The sequence below is a fragment of the Ursus americanus genome, chromosome 22 (assembly GCF_024610735.1).
Source record: "Ursus americanus isolate L20-20 chromosome 22, mUrsAme1.1.p, whole genome shotgun sequence".
NCBI classification, from domain to species: Eukaryota; Metazoa; Chordata; class Mammalia; order Carnivora; family Ursidae; genus Ursus; species Ursus americanus.
The window spans coordinates 27,971,210-27,990,383 of NC_142148.1; the positions used below are offsets into that span (position 1 = coordinate 27,971,210).

At 56.6% G+C, this 19,174-nt stretch overlaps 1 protein-coding gene across 1 annotated transcript in view; it reads left to right on the forward strand.

The window, feature by feature from the left end:
• The window catches only part of STK35 (serine/threonine kinase 35), a 42,990-nt gene extending 28,874 nt beyond the window's left edge, over nt 1–14,116 (forward strand). Inside the window, exon 4 of the mRNA XM_045807849.2 lies at nt 9,419–14,116. The gene's annotated coding sequence lies outside the window, so the exon portion shown is untranslated. The remainder of the gene's footprint in view (nt 1–9,418) is intronic.
• The last annotated feature ends 5,058 nt before the right edge of the window (nt 14,117–19,174 follow it).

Here is a 19,174-nt window from a genome sequence, read left to right on the forward strand (position 1 = left end):
TGGAACCTGGGATGTTGATAAATCTAGGTTTAAATTGCAGCTCTCCCACTGCCCAGCCAGGGCAGTTTGGGCAAGTCTCCTGACTTCTCTGGGTCCCCATTTCCTGTCTGCTAAATGACGCTCGTTTAACACTGACGTTCGCTGTCTGCTGGTGCAAAGACCAAATGCACAAGAAATAGGAAATACCCAGTGCAACTCCACGCACCCCGTGAGAGCTCGGTAACCGGCAGCTCTGTGCGTTGCCTTCGTGTGGCCTGTTTTTGCCAAATCCTTACAGGCTCATCATTTGTTTTCACTAGTAATCTGCACTGCTCTTTTCCCTAAGGGAGCTCCAAGCCCCTTCACAAGTGCCCCCCGTGAGTTTCCCTGGCACACTGGGCTTCGGTCTGGTTGCTGTAACCAGAAGTCCATATGGTCCCCTTTTGCCCAGACCTCTCTGGGCATGACCTTGTTTGAGGCTGGCCTTTTCTAACCACAGACTGTCCTGTCACCATATGGAAGAGCTACCTCTCCCCTTTAGCTGTGACAGCACCTTAGGCATGCTCCTGGCAAAGGGCCAGGGGGGAGGGTTCTCCCAGGAGCCCAGCCTCTTCCCTGGAGCCCTTTGTCTGCTAATCACAGCAGCCACAGCTGAACCTCAGCCCCTTTGGGGACCAGTTGAGGCAGTCGGCAGCTTTCATTTCAACCCCACACTTAATAAGTTGAGGAAGGGAATTAGTTAGGGTGTCCCTGCAGCCGACTGCCAATTACCAGGGCTGTGTCTGCAGACAGAAAGTTCTCCGTGCTTCTGTCTGGAGTGCCGGCCAGTGATTTATCAGCTCAGGTGCTTCCCAGCTCCCTGAGGGCCCCCAGACGTGACCTCCCAAGGCCAGAGAGACTGGCTTTCAATGGGTCTGCGTCCTCAGACCCCGGTGGGATGACTTGGGGATGCGGTCCTGTGGATTGCTGGTCACAGGGGAGCCCTCCAGATCTCAGACTCTTAGGTCCTGCCAGCAATTCTTCCTTTGTTTGGGGGGTTGTTTTTTAAAGATTTTATTTTTAGGTCATCCCTACACCCACCACGGGGCTCGAGTTCACAACCCAGAGAACAGGAGTCACACGCTCCACCGACCGAGCCAGCCAGGCGCCCCAGCAATCCTTCCTTTTGTGCACTTGGCAAGCTTCTGAATACCAGCATTTGGGGCAGCTCGCTTTGGGAAATCAAAAGGTTTAAAACTGTATGAAGCAAGTCCGCAGTGGAGACGACAGGAGCGCTGCTGTAATATGACCGAGTCTCAGAGTCGGCAAGCTTCCATGGTAACTGGCAGCCGCGTTGTCTGTAGGCGCGTTCACCGCCCTGGCCCCGCTCTCGGCATAGTGGGGATGAGGCGGGCATCTGTTTGCAGCACGCACACCATCTTGGCTTTGAGCTCCCCTCGCTCCCCTTCTCTCAGTAAGCCAGGCCCCGCCGACCAGCCGGCCTGCCAGCTGTTGCTGCAAGAGAGCGTGTGTCCTCACTGTGGTAAGTGGGCCACCGACCGAGCTCAGCTGACTCGGCATAGAGCCTGTCTCCTCTCCATGGCCTTTGTCTGCTTTAAGAGTCTCAGGTTTGCCTTGAAAATCCATAAGGAGAGGGGATAACCCCCCTTCCCCAGGCAGGGCTGTGGTGCCATCGGCTGCCACCTGCCCCCCACCCACCCAGCTTGTCCTGCTCCACTGTGCCCTGGGGAACCCCGTGTAGCACTCCCGTGTCGCTTTCTGGTTAGAGCCTTTGCCTTGATAGACGAGAGCCTGCCGAGATGCTCATGGTTCTTAGAGTCCTCAGAAGCTGAGTGTCAGGGCTGTCCCTCCAGAAAAAAGGATTGACACGTGACTGACATGCACCTTGATACTTCATATGCCTTCTGGGCGTTTGCGGATCTGTCATTCTTGGAGTTCAAAGGACCCCAGATGGAGGGTCCCAAGCTCCTCGGTGGCACAGGAAGAAACGAGGTCCCCAGCCAAGAGCAGGGAGAGAGCTAGATGAGACTGAAAACCGGGGTTCCCACCACCAGGTGGGGTCCTTCATCATTTTTCTGCAGTTTCCTTCAGTGTCTCTTAGTAGGTCACCACGCAGGGGTGGATTCCTCTGGTTGCGTCTGTGCTGTTACAGCCTGGGCGACGGTCTGCCTCTCAGAATTCACAGGCTGCCTCCTCCCGACATGCAGACGTGGGCCAAGAGGATGTGGAAGACGGGAGAAGTGGCCTCTGGGACAGGGGTGGGCCCCTGGCTGCTCAGGAGCTGGTGTTCGGTTTCTCGGGGGACTGCCCTGCCACTGCCCCCTACCACCACCACCTATTTCCGTGGCTGTGGGCTTCAAGCGTGGAGTGCGGGGTCTGCCCCATGTGCAGCACCCTAGCCGGAAGGCCACCGCCACCTCTCTAGCCCGCTGTGGAGCAGTGTTGGGCATTGGTGCGTGTTACAGGGGGTAGGTCCTAGAGGGAGGCCGCGTGGGTCTTGAAGATCTGGGGAAGACCACAGACTTGAGGCCAGAGCCAAGGCTTCAGGTCACAAGGCCACAGTTCTCATTTGCCTCTTCCTGTGGCTGGCTTTGCCTGGGGGGACACACCAAAGCCAGGCTGACCCCCCGCCGGCCACCCCTGGATTTCAAGCTTCCCTCTCCAGCTTGAACAGAAGGCCTTACTTTCTTCCCCTTCAAGAACCGGCCTCCTGCAGAAAGGTGGCAAGGGAAGGAATGGCAGAGAGAGCTGGGGTTGGGCCTCCGGATTCTGTAGTGGGGCAGCAGTGTCATGTCAGGGAAACCCTTTGTCCCCAGGTGCCTCATTTCCCCTACCCGGCTCTGCAGGTGTGCTGGGGGGCAGCATGGTAGAAATGAGCACAGGCGACATGGCGGCTCCTCCCCTGCCACCTGCTGGAGCCTGGACAAGCGGCCTGGTTCTCTCGGTGAGGGTGAGCAGCTCTCTCTCTCTTCACCTGGCGTCGCGTTGTTCAGTGGGACTCAGCTATAGGCAGGGATTTTATAACCAGGTTTTTGTGTTGAGATCCTGTCATGCTGACTGATTCCGTAAAGTTCGTAAATTAATTCATTTATTGCCACGTCCTAGTGCCCCGGTCCTGTCAATCAGCCAGTATTTGACTCGTGGGCTTGGCGACCTGAGAGGCTCAAGAGAAGCCCAGGACTATCCTGCCCTTCAGGCAGCTTGGGGTTAGGAGTGGAGCGAGGGGAGCACATGGCCTGGCTCGTGGGGGTCTGCGGTCACTTTGTGTCTGCTCGCTGGGGCTCCGGGACTGGGGTCCCCAGGAGGAAGCATGTGGAGGGGGCCTGAAAGGGTGAGTGCAGTCTCCGCTGACAGTGAGGGGGCAGGGGGCCTTACAACCAGGCCAGCACTTGCCGAGGCCCAAAGCAGAAAGGAGGCTGGCTTGACGCCAAGTCATCTCGTCTGGAATTTTTGCCTGGCCCAGCCGGTGAAGTGGTGAAGTTTAGGGTTGGGGTGTGATCGAAGCCTGCCATCACCACGTGTGAATTGCCTGCTGTATACCTCACTGTGCCCAGGATCCTGGATACCGTCACTGGATGTCACACCCTGCACGGCAGACAGGGCCACCTTGTAAGCTGAGAAAGCTGAGGCTCGGGGACCTCGACTGGTAACGGGGAGAGCTGGGGTATCAGTTTTAGATTTCCTGCCTGCTGGCCCAGGCCCTTACGGAGCAGCAGCTCGTTGCCGCTCTGTAACCCGATGCTCTGTGGATGACGTGCTCCCCACGTTCAGGACCTGCACCCAAACTTCTGCCTTCTCTTGGCCTCCCGGTCAGGGCCCCGAGGCCGTCACGATGGCGTCCTTGGCCTTTGAGAGCATCGTGGCTGCTGTGGAGCCCCTATTGGGGTGCTTTGCTCAGACTCGTTCCCTTTTCCCTTCTGTAGACCCGAGAACGGACAGCATGGCCACCCCATTCATCACATGCACCTCCAGTTTTTTTCCCGACACCACGACCCCCATGTGCTGTGCTGTGGGCCGCTTTGGCACGGCGGTCCCTAGTTTTGCCCCTCTCTGAGGCCCTGTGGCTAGCAGAGCCTTCGATCAGTGGTGTATCAGAAAGCTTGGCCCCCCGGCCTCTGTCCGTCTGACAGACAGTAGTCAGTAGTGCCGGGCCGCTGAACCCCCCAGGGCTGGCAGGTCAGTATCTGAGTATGAAAAGCCAGCTGCTTTGGTGTATTAAGCAAGCGAGGAATGACTCTTTTTGGAGCTAATCCTACTTAGGAGAGGCCTCTGTGCCTCCACGGCATGATAGGAAATGGATACCTGAGCCTTGGTTTGCCCATCTGGAAAATGGACAGAATTGCACATGCTCCTTTGTTTGGGCAAAGCAAGCATTGCTTATGAAGCCTTGCATGGTGCCTGACATATCAAAGGTATTTTTGATAATCCTTCCATGCAGGAGTGCAGGGAGGACTGACTTTAAGAGTGAGTTCTTGGCTCCCCACCCAGGAATACCACAGTTTGAGTTTATACTGTGCTTTAGTCTGAGAGCATGCCAGTGACTTCCTTTTCTGTTGTATAGATGAGAGGGGTAGAGAAAAACTGGGCTTGAGGTTTGAATCCCTGTCCAGCATTTACGAGTCATTGAACCTTTTTGCATTTTGCTGAGTGTCCACAGTATACACGTCACACACGCTTCCGGTTGCGGTTTACCCTCACAGCAGGTGACATGAGCTGGGGTCCGCTGTGCCACCCCGAAACCTGGTATGGGAGCCCTCCTGACACGTGCCAGTGGTCACCTGGGGTACTGGCCCATTTTGTACCATATCACAGAAGATGGATCCTCGCAGACAGCCGGGTCGTATTTCAGATTTCGAGGCTTGTGGGCTTTAAAAATCCGTCCTTAGGCCTGAGCAGGTTGAAAGGTGCTGAGGATACCTTGGCCACCATCTGGCTGTCCATGAGGCCTTACCGCAGTGGTGTCGCGGAGGCTCCCTTCCAGGGGGCAGACTGGGAGAACTCCCCTCCGTGCCACTACCGCCTCCACTGCCTTCGTCCTAAGTGTCCGGACCACAGATACAGGATGGAAAGTTCCTGAATTACGCCTCAAGTCTAGATCTAAAGTTGTACGGTTCCGACTGAGAACCGAAGGGACCATTAACACGATGGACAACATGATAGATCATCCGAAGCGTCGCCTCTGTACCAGGTGCTGGGATAGGCAGCTTCCTTGACTCCTCACAGCAGCCCCTAAAAGGGTAAAGAGCAGCATCTCACTTGCTAGCAAGGAAAAGGAGGCTCAGGTGATAGAAGCGGCCAGGAAGTGGCCGAGGCCGGATTTGAACTCAGGACTGTCCGCCACAGCCCGTGCTGTTTCCCCGAAAGAGCGCTTGAGCGAAGTCGCTCGCTGGGAACGTAGTCGTGGCTCCCGGAGATTCTCTCATCCTGCGGCTGCCAGACTTACACAGTTGGAAGGATGGTACCGTTTAGAAGTAGGAGACCGAGTAGGAGACGAGGGACCGCAAACCGTTCCCGTTTAGCTTCATCTAAAAATGACATTTTGACATCAACAAAGTAGGAGGGCCGCACTTCCAGAGAAGGCGAACCTCCTCTTCCCCCCCAGATATTCTGTCTCTGTGGGCTGGGGGGCCGGGAAGGAGGTAGAATGGGGAGCTCGTCCATCCCGCCCCTTCGTCCTCACTCCCCGCCCCATCCCCCACTTCCCTTTTCCATACGGCTAGTGGCACCCACGTGAGCACCTTGGTTCCCCCATCTCCTTGATCAGACCAGACAGCTACTTAGCTGACCGAGGAACTTTCTAGAAGGCTGCTCACTGCCTAGTGACTCCATATCTTCCGATGTGCTCTTCTAGACACCAGCCTTGTACAGAGGTGCCCAAGCCAAGCCCTTCACGAACCCTTTTCTGAGCGAGTGTGTTTATAAATGAAGGGATTAAGTGGGTTTTAAACGCCACTTAAGCTCTTGTCTCTCGAGGAAGGGATTTCCCAGGACAGTTAGATGCTAGAAGCAGGAGCTGTGGGCTGAGACTGACCCAGGCCCAGACACTTTTCTCTCCAACCCATTAGCCGTGCAGCCTTAGTCTCTGAGCTTCTCTGCCCCTGGGGTTGTGGGGTGAGATGAGGCTGTCGCTGTAACATGAGGACTGTGCGTGGGGACCCAGTGAGTGGGAAGCAGCATGGAAGAGCTGAAAGTTGCCTTAATGGGTTCCCCACAAAGCCCTTAGAACGTTCAATGCTGGGTGAGCGATTGCTGTGACGATAATTACAGAGAAATAAGGTCGGACGTGCTGAGGGAGTCTCGTCCAAGAGTTGAAAGAGAAGGGGAAGGATTTGCCAGCACGCCTTTCTGGATCTCTGGCCACTGTCCCCCCTCAGGACCGTGGCAGGTGCGGGTGGGGGGAACCCCCGGCTGGCGGCTCTGAGGGCACCGTGTGCAGTGCTCCGCAGCACTGTGATGTGGGCCGAGCCACTCCGTCTCTCTGGGCCTGTCCCCTTGTTAAAATGGGGCAGTCAGCCTCGAAAAATGAGATGAAGGCGAAAGATGGGGCGTGCTGCTGACCTCATGCAGAGGTTCACACAGCACCTTGCATTCCGCTCAGCAGCGTGGCAGCCTCCGCACAGGGCTCTGTGGTCAGAGGTCCACGTGCCACTGGAAGCAACAAGGCAGGCCCTGGTCCACGCTGGTCACTGGGCAGTCAGGGAGCCGGGGTGTGACATCTGCGAGGATGAAGTCGGAGGCCCCCACCCCCACCCTGGGACTGGGCGCTTACACCATTTACTGTCCCAGCACGTGCCTGGGAGGGTCTGCTGCTGCCCTAACCCAGACCTGGGTGGTCTGAGCCCCTCCTGCTCATGGCTGCAGAGCCCGTCTCCAGGTGCACCTGCTGCCATTGGCTCCCTAGGGCAGGTGGACCTTCTGGAATGGGAGATGGGAGAGGAACCCGAAGCCAAGGTCCTCTCTCTGAAAGAGGCCCTCTTACTTTCCTTGTCCCTTGCCCCCAAGAGAGAAGCAGACCCAGACCTGTAGGCCATCCTGAGGCGTCCTCCCAGGAGGAGGGGCCCCAGTGCCAAAGCCGGGGGAGGGTGGAGGAGCCTGTGGGAAATGTCAGCCTGGCTTCCTGGCAAGGGCCCCAGTGATTACAGCGGTCATTACACGCTGGTGTCTCGGGAGCTCTTGCAGAGAGCCATGCTGTTGGTTTGACCTTCTGCGGGCACACTCTGTTCTGATAGTTTATTATGTAAAAAGGAACTTCTGGCTTCTGAATCTCTCTGCCTCCTTGACCGCTGCTTTTCTGCCGCCAGGGGCCACCTTCCTGCTGGTGGGCATCCCTTTGAGCAGGGTGTCCTCGGCTTGAGTCCTGCCAGGGGAGGGAGGGAGGAAAGCAGTGTTGAAAAGGTCATAACTGGTCCCAGAGATGACCTCAGCAGATCAGACATTAGCATACAGTTTCCTGGGCTTTTCTTGCCCTGTTTCACAAGGACTTGGAGTGTCTCGGATGGTGAGGGTCCCCCCAAGCCCACCCTCCCCCCGGTTGCTCATGGCTCTGCTTTGTCTGGAAAGCACAGGGAGGAGGTCATAGGCGTGCTGAATACAGCCAGAGTATGAGATGGCTTCTGGGTCGTTCCAGGATCCAAGACCCACCAGTGGACTTTTTTTGTTGATCGAGGGGACTTCACAGGCAGGGAAACAGAAGCAGCAGAGGGAAAGGTTGAGGCTGAGAAAACCAGTATTTTCTTCCAGATCAAATACTTTTCCAGCACCGTTATAATTCACCCCCCACCCTGCTCCCCATACGCAGACACTGGGCGCCCCCACCCTCGCCTTGCGCTGGAGGAGGGAACTGCAGTCTACCCTCACCTGACAGCTCTGGAAAATTCTCCGCTTTCCACTGTGTGGAGGAGCCCAGAAAAGAGCCTGGGTCTGGTCTCTTGGACTGCTGCTCCAGGGCCCTTTCTTTGGGGCTGCCAGCTTTTCTTGTCCCTTAGAGTACGCTGGTTTTCCCATTACAAAGTAAAACACAACAACGTGACGTGTCCTCTGTATTAAGCAGGGGAAGGAGAAAATACACCCACGACAGGTGCAACGTTTTGATGTATTTCTTGACAGATTTTCCTATACGTGGTTTCTGTTTGTTGTTACATGGTTCTGCTCGTACTCTGTGCCGTGGGACATCGTAGCCCGCTTGTTTCTCCTTAACCCCGAGAAGTGCTTCTGCCATAATACTCAGAATGCCACCTGCCTTCTCATTTCCTCTGTAATACATCACAGAGTAGACGGATCATTTGCTTCAATCTTTTCTTTCTGGATTTGCGGGTTGCTGCCTCGTCATGTATCATACTTCAGTGAGCGTCTTTATTCGTGAAGTCCTTCTCATATGTAAGATGACCAGTCAAGCTGGGTTTCCGGAAGTGAACTTCAGGGTCTAGAGGTCTACACACCCAAGGCTCTGAAAACACAGGGCCCATTTGCTTTCCGGAAGGTGCTGGTACACGTCTCCAGCGGGGGCCTTCCGTGCCCCCTCACCCAGCTAGGAGCAAGCCGTTTGGGTGGTCCAGTGGCTGCGGACTATATCCTGTCCAGAGCGAACACATTCATCACTTCTGGTTGGGGACGGGGACAGGCTGGGCTCATGGAGTCGGTCACTTCCAGCTGGGGTACTTCATAGTCGTTACTCGAGTCAGACCTCAAAGGAGAGCCCACCATTTCCCACAGTAGGAAACAGGCTGTCTCACGTTGCTGGAGCCCGCTGCCTCTCGTGACGACAGCCAGGCGTCTCCCTGGGACCTGAGGACGACAAGGCAGCAAGTGAGGGTACGGAGGGCACAGCTGCTCAGGCTGCATGGACCTTACACAGTGAAGGGGGGGCGGGGGGAGCGGATTTGGAGGGATCTCAAGCGTGCTGTGAAGGACTTACCTGCTGCTGTCGTTCAGGGGGAGAGCAGGCACTCCAGAACCCCGGGGTGCGTCCCTGTGCCGTGCCGATGGAGCCGTGCTGCCTAGGATGGGGCCCTGCTCAGTCCTGCAGGGGCGGCTCGGACTGGGACAGCGGGCTGGAGGCAGGTGCTGGCCCAAGGCTGCTCGCCGCAGGCTCTTGTGTTCTAGGCCTCCACGAAAATGGGTCCTGGAAAGGCTGGTAGCTGGTCCTGTTCCTGGGGCCTGGCGCCAAGACAGTTCCCGAACAATAGCTCATCATGATAGAGCCAGGCGCCGTCTCAAGTTAGATGCATTAGTTCATTTGGTCCTCGTAATAACCTGATACTCGGTGCAGGTGACGAGACCAAAGGTATTTAGAAGCCTCTCCGGCCCCCAGCAGGGCACAGTTCCTGAGGTCCTTGGGGTTGGGTGCTGGCGCTGAGTGGGGCATCCGGAGCCTGGAGGTGCCCCGAGCCCACCGGCCCAGTGTCCGCTCATCCCCGGCCTTCTGTCTTGTGTCTTCCAGGTTGATCCTCGGGACCCGCAGTCTCATCGTGTCTCCCACCGAGGACGGCAGAGGGTACAGGTGGCGGCTTGGTCGTTGGTGATCTCCCGACAGCTGGATCTCCGGCAATGTGAAGCTTTTGTTTGGGTTTTCCCCCCTCCTTTTAGTTTCGCTTAATTTTTTAACATCTTATTTTATTTTTTGTCTTTTTTTTTTCCTTTTTTAATTTAAACGATTAAGACTTCCGAAGAGCAGGAAACTATGCTGTGGAGAAACAACATGGACAAAAAGCATATGTGTAAATGTCATTTTTAATTTTTTTAAGGGGTTAGGGAGCTCCTCTGTTTTGTTCCTTTGTTTTCCCTCTGTCGTCTTTGTTTTCCCCATCCCTCAGTTCTGCTTGGAAGACCTCACTTCCCCAGAGAAGGCCTGCCTCCTCCGTGGAGGGCCAGGGTGGGTCCCGGCCCCGGGGTGGCATGAAGACAGAAGGCGGCCTGCGGGCCACCCACCCCCGCAGACACAGGCATGCCGGACTCTGGCGGGCTGCTCCCGGCCCGCCCTCAGGCCTTAGAAATGGTCCGAGGCGAAGAACCACCTGGAAGAGGAAGACAGGGTTTGGCCAGGAGAACTCAAGAAAGAAAGTCTAAACTGCGGGTTTGTTCTCTTTCAGCTGCTGGAAGCCCTGGGCCTCTCCAGGACTCACAGTGGTGGGAGTCCGTTCCCTCTTCTGCCCTTTATAACAGGGAGCGCTGGGGGGGACAGAGGTGACTATCCCCCACTTTCCGGCGGCCGAGCGCCAGCCCAGCCCAGCTCTATAAGCCTACCTTTCTGTTAGTGGTCTCCCTCCCAGAGGAAGACCCCCAGGAAAAAAAAAAAAAAACTGTTGTGCCAAACCTCTGCCTGGGACACAGCTGGGTCTTCGGTGGGCATCTGTCACTCCTGTGAGGTCAGCGCCCGTCACCTCCTGCCTCCTGGATCGTCTCCTTCCCACATGTGCCCGCCACACATCCCGGTCGTCACAGAGACTGCCTAAGTCCCTGAGATCCGGTTGTGACCTGGCCATAAGAACAGGGTGTCCTGAACTGGCTGCCACTGTCCTCTGCTCACAGTGAAGGGTGTGCCCTGCATGCGGGCCCATGGTGTCACAGCTGGCAACAGCGTCAAGCGCCATCTCCCTCACCCCCAGGAACTTCCTATTAGGTGCCCTCCCTCCACATACACATGTCTGCTGGGGAAAGAATGGACCCACCAAGAGCAGGGAGAGGACGGGGTAGGACCCCCCCAGCTGTCGGGTGCCCATTTGTGGCCTGCCACCTTAAAGCTTCCCCTACGTGACCCTGTCGACCTCAGCACCAGCATCTGTGCAGCCGCGGTCTGTGTGGCCATCCCATGCTCTGCCAGCACGTGCACGGCTCCCTCCCCTCAGGCTTCTGAACCTGAGTGTTTGCCCCCCATCTCAGGGGCACGTGGCTAGCCCCGTGTCGTCCCTCTCACCCGCAGGCTGCTGGGGCTGCTCCAAAGGCTCCCCCCTTCCTTACCACCAAGCAGGCAGGGTCTGGGGGAAAGGGGAAAGGAATTCTTTTATGTTTGTTTTTCATTTTCTCTAAACCAGCATAGGATTGATAGGGGAGACAGTTGGAGGGCATTCAGCTGGTGTGTGACCAAGGAGGGCTCTCCCCCCAGAGCGGCAGTCCTTTGGTCCTGAGAGTTTGGGAGAGAGCAACCCGACACCAACCCAAACTTGAGAACTCACCACACGTTTGCTGGCATTCTCTCGCCTTCTCTTAGCCCCTCAAACACCAGGGCTCCTGCTTCCTCCTGGGTGGACAGTTGGCCATGGCGAGCAGGGGTGCCGGTGGGAGCCAGGCCCTTCCCTTCCTTGCGTAATCCTTCGTGCTCGCCTGGCGCCCCCTGCCCCCCGGTCTCCTCTCTGGCTTCTTAGGCCACAGGACTGTGCCCTGAGCCGCCCCCGGGAGGGTGGGGAGCACAGTGTCCCTGACCACAGCACACTCCCCTTCTCTGCCCACCCCCCCACCTCCCCTCTGGGGCAGCAGATGGGAAAAACAGCCCCCCAGTTCTCACCCCTGCGCTTCCTGGCTGCAGCCCCCATCCTCAAGTTCTTGGTGAAGGCTCAGGCCTAACAAGGTATTCCCCGTGCTTCAACTTTGCCTCTGCCCTCCCCAGGTCTTGGAGCTGCAGCGATCCCCCTTCGTTATTTCTCTGGGCATCAATGTAGCCCCTTATAGGTCACAGGATGTCTCTGCCTTTTGGGCAAGGCAGGCAGCCTGGGAGGGGTAGCCCTTATCTTGCAGGACTCAGCCTCCCCTTGCTTGGTGGCAGGGCCTCCTTCCCTGGCTCATGATGGCCAGCTCATTAGCCCCAAGTGCCTGTCTCTCCCTCTTGCCCCCCCTCCCCCCAGCCAGGTGGACGGCACCCCGAAATGAGCGCCAGCTCGGCCCCACAGCCAGTGGACTAGCCTTGGTTGGACCCAGGTAGCTCCCATCCGCTTCTCAGCCACCTTCCCCCCGTTGCCGCTGTGGGTCAGCCTCCTGCCTCTTCCTGCCTCTCGCTCTCTCCACCTGCTCCTGGGGCCTGGCCGCAGCTCTGTACCACCTCATCTCAGCGCCACCACGTTTGTAAGGCCTGTCCAAGTTCTAGGAGTTTCCAAACCTTGAAATAGCAGTCATTCTCTTCTCCTTGGATCTGTGAAACGGTTAGCCCGGAGCGGGGAGGTTCTGGGCCTGAGACCCGTGGGTCTTGAGCTCAGTTCCCCCCAGCAAGAGGACTCAGCAAGACAGATCATAGTGCCTTATTCCACTACCCTCCCTTGACCAGACCTGCTGGCTCAGCTGGAAGTCCGTGGCATCCTTCTCCCTGTCTCTGTCTGTCACTTAACCTTTCACTCCCACCCACACAGAGCCACGAGGGAAGCATCTCCCCTGCCCCCCGCCCCATCCTTCCCCAAGGCCCACGGCCAGGCCCAGGGCTCCCACCACCACCAGGACACTAAGAGCAGCTTTAGCCGAGGACAGAACAACCACGTTCCCACCAGGTGGACGCTCTCTGCCCCTCACTACCCAGCAGGCCCCCTGCCTCTTACCTCTCTAGCCAGGAGGATGCCACAGTCCATTCAAGACTGGCTCCGTCTGACCCCTCTCTGGGCACCAGGGACGAAGGGCATAGTAGGCCTTAGCCCCCTCTCATCCCAGAGGCATTGGGACAGGAGAGTGGGAATTCTTTCCTCCCACCCGGATGTGGTTTGCCCCTGATGGCTGCCTTTCTGAGGGAGTGTATCCAATGTTTACTTAAGAAATACCCTGTTTACAGCTGGAGGAGAAAACGTGCCCAACACTGGCGGAGATCTGACTCCTGACGGGGCCTGGCCTCCTTTCCGGCACTGCCAGTGGTGGTCCCAGAGCGAATGACGGCGGAGCCGGCAGGGGCACATGCCCTGCACCCCCTCTGCTCCCTGACCCCGCGGTGCTAAGACCACTCACCACCTTCCTCGCAGCCTTCTTGTCCCTGGACATTCCCCACCTCTACCATTCCCTTCCTCCAAGGTTCTCTGCTCCTTGACATATCAGCTGTCTCCTAGAAAACCAGTGTTTGGAGCAATAAGATTATTTTTGCTTGAGTCTTTTTTTCTAAGAAAAGGTAAAGAGCTGGCATCGTAGGAATGTTCTCTATGCTGTTGCACTCTACCTTTTGAGAAGACAGATCTTAATAGGATGGATGTCTGGGTTGCAGCCTCAGTATCTTTTGGAAACTTGGAACAGCAGGAGTTGGGCCTCCACCCCCTAAGAAGGGGACCCCTGACTCTCTGCCCTTACCTTGCTCCCTGCTGCCTGGGCTCCTGGCCCTGCCCACCAAGGGCGCCTGTCACCTCCAATCCTCCTCGTGCCCCCCCAACCCCGTAAACACACATCTGGGGGCACCAGTGGCTCCTGGGTTATTGCTCCCCTCCGACTCCCTTGGCCTGCATGGGGGCCCTCAGACAGGCACAGGGCTACTGGAGTCACCTAGAAACTGGCAGCCGGACAACAGCCAAGTCTGGGGCTGAGGCCGGGAGATTGTCCCCCACCGGGTGGAGGCACAGCCTCCAGGATGCCAGGCCTGTCTCTGATCCTGCCTGCCAGCCTCGGAGGGCAGGGACTCCTGTCCAGACAGATGCCCTCAGAGGGGAAGCAAGGAGGTGGGACAGGAGAGTCGGTAAATGGAAGCTTCCACAGCCACCATTGACAGGTGAAGCCACGCCCATTGGTTGCCCGGAGGCCCCCACATCTTTTCCCATGAGGGGCCACAGGAGGAAGGCAGTTTGTTCAGGAACACTTTAAAGACCTCTTCTGTGCCGCAGGGGGCCTGGGAGCAGGGGAGAATGGAGGCCCCGATCTAACATTCATGTGGGGCTGACTTGGTGGTGAGGGAGGCACCGAGAAACCCAGGCACAAAGTTAGCTTCAAATACTAGTTAATAAATCTATTTTTCTTTATTTTCTTTTTTTGCACAGAAGCTGGTAATCTAGGACCTACGTGTGAACAACTTTATATGAATATTTTTTGTACTTGGTTTACTTGGGTTGGTATGATACATTCTATTTAAGTTCCTTGAACACTGTGGATCCCCTAATGTGTATGAATGACTGAGGCTTTGTAAATTAAGGGACGTTTGTGTGAATAAAGTTGTTTGATGGGGTCAAAGAAGCCATACGTGATTGGAAAACGAGTGTTTCGTGCTTTTGTTGGCACCTGTTTTGGGGGAGGGGGAAGCCGAGCGGTGCTGCAGCCCCCAGGTCCCGGCGGGTGAGTGGCTGTTGGAAGCCTCCTGGGAGCAGGCGCTTGCCCTTGGGGCATAGGAATCCCCACCTAGCCTGGCCGGCCTGTCCCAGGAGTCCCGGGGCTGCGGCCAGGCACTCAAAGGCCCTTCCAGGCCCAGCACTGCTTCTGCAAGTTCTCCCTCGGGATGTTTAACAGAGATAAGAGAGGTCTCCGAACCACAGCGGCAGGGGGAAGGGGACAGGGACGTCCTTGAAAAGCTGGGGGTGGGGAGGGACCTTGTGTCGGGCGCAGCACTTAGTGGGCTTTCAGCAGATGCTCCTGTAATTCCCTTTTCCCAGGGAGCCAGGGTTGGGGGGATGTTCCCCGAGTGTGCAGGCCACCCAGCCCAGACTCCCAGCCCTGCACAGCCTCGGGAAAGCTGCTTGCTCTGGAAGGGCCGGTGTTTTACTGGGGGCCGGGCGCTCAGGCTTCTTGGGAATCGTACCTTGTAGACCCAGGAATCCTGAAACTGCTGGAGGCCAAGTCAGGCCTCTGGAATGTGTGCCGGAGGAACAGATAAGTGCGCCTTCCTGCCTGATGTGAGAGCGCGCTGCATTCCAGGCCCAGGCTTTGGTGTCTGGGAACAAAGCTGCTTGTAAAGGATCTTTCTGTGCTTAGCCTGGGGCTTGGGAAAGGACGACCCGCAAGTTCGCTTTAATAACTTGGCTGAGATAATTCACCCTTTTGAAGTGTACAAGTCAGTGGGTTTTCATATGTTCAGAGTTGTGCCACCGTTGCACCGTCCAATTCCAGAACATTCTTAGCACCTCATCGAAGAAAGCACACCCGTTAGCCATCCCTTACCCCTCCCCATTACGCACTCCCAGCCCCAGGCAACAGCTAATCTACCTTTTGTCCATGCATCTGCCTGTTCTGGACATTCCATGTGAACGGAATCACACACTATGTGGCCTTTGGTGTCCAGCTCCTGTCACTGCAGTGTTTCCAGGGCCCATCCATGTCCTCGCGTGCGTCAGTGCTTTGTCCCTATTGATGGCTGAGTCACGTCCCACTGCGTGGAAACTCCGCGTTCCCTGTGTCCATTCACGGTCACTGGACACTTTCTGTTTGGGGGCTCTTAGAAGTCACGCTGCTGCGAACGTGTGCGCGAGTTTCTGCACAGACCTGTACTTCTCACCCCTGGGCACATAGCCTACCCGCAGAATTGCTGGGGCGGACGGTGACTGTACAATCGTTGACGGGCCGCCCAGTTGTTTTCCAAAGACGCTGCACCATTTTACATTCCCACCAGCAAGGTGCGAGGGTTCTCCTTTCTCCACATCCTTGCTGACACTTGCCACTGTCTCTTTTTATTGTCCTCCGGAGGGGAGGGTTATGGACATCGCACCATTGTGCTACTTTCTAATGGCAGATGAGGGGAGAATAGCAAGTAGTGGGTACCTCGCAGAGTCCAAAGGCGCAGACTGCTACGTCCTGGCGCCCTTGACCTTGAGGCTGATCACCTCTCTGACTTCACTTTCTCATCTGTGAAGTAGGAAATACCCACTCATCGGGTGGTTGGCAGGACTAAAGGTTTGTGCAGATGACATGCTGGGCATGCCTCAGAGCAGTTCCTTGTCCCTGTGTCCTAGGCTCCGCGGCTCATTGGGGCGGGGCTCAGAAAGGCTCTCGGGGCTCCCAGTGCATTGGGCTCGGCGTGCGTGATGAGGAACAGGTCACCGTCACGCGGGGTCTGCCGAGGGCCACACCACACCGAGCGGACAGGTGTGTCACCCAGGCCCTGGGAGGGAGGGATCTAGGTGTCTGGAGCTGACCAGTGCCTGCTTGGGTGGAAGGAGAAGGTAGACATCCGGGCCCTCGCTGACCTTCCCTCCAGACCAGACTCCGCAGCCCCCCCATCCCCGGCACTACCAGCAAGGAGCTCCGGGTCCAGGGGAAGGTGGGTTCAGAGAGGACAGGTGGGGCGTCATGGCAGGCTGGGCCGGGCAGGAGGGAAGCTCCAGGGGCTGCGAGGCGAGGACGGGGAGACCTGCTGGAGGCGGGAGGCCTGAGGCCACGCTTGTCCATCCAAGCTGCCTGGCCTGGGCCCCGGGCCCTCTCCGGCCCCGCTGGGGTCCCTGAGCCTGCGCCGGCCGGACAAACAGCCCACAGCAGGCGCAGCACCCTCCCTCTCCCCCACTCTTCCTTTCTGGGAGGTGCTTGCCTTACCACGTCCCACCCTAAGGAGCCAAAGGAGGGTCGATGGCGTTTGAGACCTAGCTCTCAATCCAGCCCCCACCACAGAGCAGGCCGAGGGGCAAGACCGGCTGTCGATCTCCATTGCACATAGACTATTATGCAGACCCTCTCCCTGGGCTGTGGAAGGTGTTCTCCACTGTCCCCCTCTCCCCACACTTCCTCCTCAGACCTGCTTGCTACCCAGCACCCCCAGGCTCCACCCTCTGGCCCGCTGGGCCATATTGCTGCCATTCATTCATTCATTCATTCATTCATTTGTCCATTTGGGGGTTTTTTGGGGTGTTTTTTTTTTTGGTTTTTTTTTGAGCAAGAGTGAGGGAGGGGCAGAGGGAGAGGGAGAGAATCTCAAGCAGACTCCCCTCGGCTGTGGAGCCTGACATAGGGCTCGATCCCACGACCCCAAGATCATGACCTGAGCCAAAATCAAGAGTCGGAGGCTTCCAACTGAGCCACGCAGGCGCCCCTATTGCTGTCCCTGAAGCACACACAGGACATTTCCATCTCGGGGCCTTTGTGCTTGCTGTTCCCTCTGCCCCGAGAGCACGTGACTTCTTGCTTCATTCAGGTCTCTGCTCACACACCTGAGAGATCGTCCCCCGCCCCCTTAAAGAAACCTCATCACCATCACTGTCTCTTTAATATGCTTTGTTTTCCTTTTTAGCACAATCACTCACAGGAAGTTTTCTGTATAACATACATACATGCAATGCATAGACAAGGTGCGTATACAGGTAAATAATGTCTCCTCTTCTTTAACAGGGCCTGACGTGGCCCATAGTAGACATTCAATACGTATTTAGTAAGTAGATGGGTGAGAGCAGGTTACATCAGCAGGAACACAGCCCCAGTGGAAGGAACTTGCTCGGGAGCCCACGGGGAAACAGCGTCTGTGAGCGGGGCCTATGGTGGACCGCATGGCCCATAACTGATGAGTCCAGTTCAGGGATGTGTCCCTGTGTCATGTGTCAGATCCATACAGGTGATCTTGGTGACGGGGCAAGAACCAGGCCCAGAATGTCTGCCTCGTCTCCAGCTAGTCTCTTGGCCACCTCTCAGAGTACGTGGGAGGGAAGTGCAGGGTAGGGAGATGGACGTCACTCACTAGGTTCATGACATATGTTCGTGAACCTAGAAGCCCCGAAGTACGAGAACCTGATTGGAACACGGATTAAGAGACCCGGATCCAGATCCAGCACGGCCTCCTGCCAGCTGTGTGGGATGCGGCAGCATCTCTCCTCCCCGGGCCTCACGGTATGGTGGATTCTGGATTCAGACAGGACGGTTTGGATGACTGCTTTACCGCGAACAGTCCCATGACCTTGGCATGTTACCCTCTGAGCCTGTCTTCTTACAATACAAGTACCCGCTTCCTAGATTTTTCTGAGAACTCATGAGAGAGTTGGCATGTGCCGTCCATAGCACAGCGTCTGACATGAAGTGAATTATCCATAAATGGTATCTAGGGATAATATTTTTTAAAGGGGGGGAAACCTTCCTTTAAGATGTTTTTCCAGAAAAAGGGCTCCAACTGTTAAGGAATATTGTGTATCTCATTCCCGCCCCCCATGTCCCAGTGCACACTAAAGGCCCTGAGAAGGCCTGTATGAGCCCAGTTTCTCAAGCTTCTGGGACCACTGATGCTTTCACATGGAACACCTATTAATGTCTCCTGGCAGTGAGTTTCTGGGGAAACGCTTCGGGGCCCGCTTCTAACCAAGACCATCTTTGCTGCTGTCAGATCCTAAGTCCCCATCAGGGGACTGTAGCCACCCCATCCTGTTTCACATGGGGCTGGAATGATTTCCCTCTTGCAAAAGCCTCAAATAATTGCCTCCACTTGGTCTACTGGTTCCTTGAGGGCAGATCAGAATAGGAGGAATTTAATAACCGCGGTCTGGATCCCCTGCCAAAATGCTGTAGGGGCCTGGCCCAGACTCGAATGCGGTGAGAACAGAGAGAGCAGCTCCCCCAGCCAGCAGACCAGGCCAAAACCCTCACGCTCCCGGTGCCCGTCTGGCAGAGCCCAGCCACTCCGCGGCGAGCGCTGACCCAGCACACCGAGCAGTTAGCCTTCCACTGGGGGGACACCCGCGTTCCATGGGTACGCACACAGGCCCCACTGCGACACTGCCAGGGGCCAAGTTGCTCTACGTCTTTAGGACTCAGTTTCCTCAAATGAAAAATGGGCATCATAATCACACCCGTGCCAGTGAGGATTTGGTACGGCTGCCTGATGGGGGGACCCCAAGTAGCAGCAGCCCAAGCAAGAGAGACGCTGGAGCTCTCTCCCATAAAACAAGTGCGAGGGGACTCCTGGGCGGCTCAGTCGGTTAAGCATCTGCCTTCTGCTCAGGTCATGATCTCAGGGTCCTGGGATCAAGCCCCGCATCGGGCTCCCTGCTCAGCGGGGTGTCTGCTTCTCCCTCTCCTTCTGCCGCTCCCCCTGCTCCTGTGCTCTCTCTCTCTCTCTCAAATAAATAAAATAAAATCTTAAAAGAAGAAAAAAGGAAGTGCGAGGCTATGCTGTCAATCCAGGGCTTCATACGTGGGGAGATCACTGGAGATCCATCGCCTTCTGTCTTCCTGTTCTGACATCTTCAGCAAGTGGCTCAGGTTCAGGGTCACTTCCCAGTCCCGGATAGCTGCTGGAGCTTCGGGCACCTTCTCCCCATCCCTGACAACATCAAGGAGGGCGGGAGGAGAGAGCTGGCCCCCTCCTTCCATGGAAGCTTCCCTGAAGTCCCACACCACCCTTCCGCTTACA